This window comes from Cebus imitator, unplaced genomic scaffold (genome assembly GCF_001604975.1).
Source record: "Cebus imitator isolate Cc_AM_T3 unplaced genomic scaffold, Cebus_imitator-1.0 Scaffold1443, whole genome shotgun sequence".
In the NCBI taxonomy this organism is placed as follows: Eukaryota; Metazoa; Chordata; class Mammalia; order Primates; family Cebidae; genus Cebus; species Cebus imitator.
The window spans coordinates 5,190-6,466 of NW_016108758.1; the positions used below are offsets into that span (position 1 = coordinate 5,190).

At 60.2% G+C, this 1,277-nt stretch overlaps 1 pseudogene; it reads left to right on the forward strand.

Moving 5' to 3' along the window:
- The first annotated feature begins 1 nt into the window (after position 1).
- Positions 2–1,106, forward strand: LOC108299022 (annotated as a pseudogene).
- Positions 1,107–1,277: the final 171 nt, after the last annotated feature.

Genomic DNA, 1,277 nt, shown 5'->3' on the forward strand with positions numbered 1-1,277 from the left:
CACCGTGCTGTGGACGGGCAACACAGAGCGCTTCTGTGAGGTGGTTCCGGGCCTCACCGACACCGCCGAGAACCCGCTGCGCACCACTGCGCTCGGCCTGCAGGTGTCTCCCTCCAGCTCTTCGCCGTCGCCGGCATCCGGGAGGGCTGTGCCTTCCTCAGTGGGTCACCGCAGAACACCATGGTGCCCAGAGCCCTTGAGCTCGCGTGTCAGCGCCGGGATTTCGTGGGCGGAGGTGACTTCAAGTCCGGCCAGACCAAAGTCAAGTCCGTGCTCGTGGACTTCCTCTTCAGCTGTGGCTTCAAGACCAGGTCTATCGTGAGTTACAACCACCTGGGCAACAACGACGGGCAGAACCTGTCGGCGCCATTGCAGTTCCGCTCTAAGGAGGTGTCCAAGAGCAACGTGGTGGACGACATGGTGCGGAGCAACCCAGTGCTCTATACGCCAGGTGAGGAGCCCGGCCACTGCGGTGGTCATAAAGTACGGGTGCACCTGGGCGACAGCAAGCGCGCTGGGTGAGTAAACCTCGGAGCTAACGCTAGGCGGGACCAACACACTGGTGTGCAAGACACGTGCCAGGACTCGCTGCTGGCCGCACCCATCACACTAGACCTGGCGCTGCTGACCGAGCTGTGCCGGCGCCTGAGCTTCTGCGCTGACGCCGACCCCGAGCCGCAGACCTTCCACCCCGTGCTGTCCCTGCTCAGCTTCCTATTCAAGGCGCCGCGGGCAGCCCCATGATCAGTGCGCTTTTCCGCCACCGCAGCTGCATCAACATTCTCGGGTCCTGCGTGGGGCTCCCGCCACAGAACCACATGCTCCTGGAACATAAGATGGAGCGCCCAGGGCCCGGCCTCAAGCAACTCGGACCCGTGGCTGCCGTCTGCCCTGTGTCGAAGAAAGAACCAGAACCCACTTCCACCACTGGCTTCACCGGTGATGCCAATGGACCCCCACAAGTGGAGGAACCCCAGATGCCCACCACCTGAGGCCCCTGTCACACAGCTTCCCAGCCCTTCCTCTCTGCTGCCCCCCAGGACCCCACATTTCCAGGCCACCCCAAAGACAATAAGGCTGCTGCCACTCAAAAAAAAAAAAATTAGAAAGCTTTGAATGGCAGAGGAGTAAGAGTACGAAGAAACTTACTTTTCTTTAGTAACCATGATGATAATATATACATTAAAAATTGTGGTATCGGCCAGGCGCGGTGGCTCACAACGGTAATCCCAGCACTTTGGGAGGCCGAGGCGGGTGGATCACGAGGTCAAGAGATC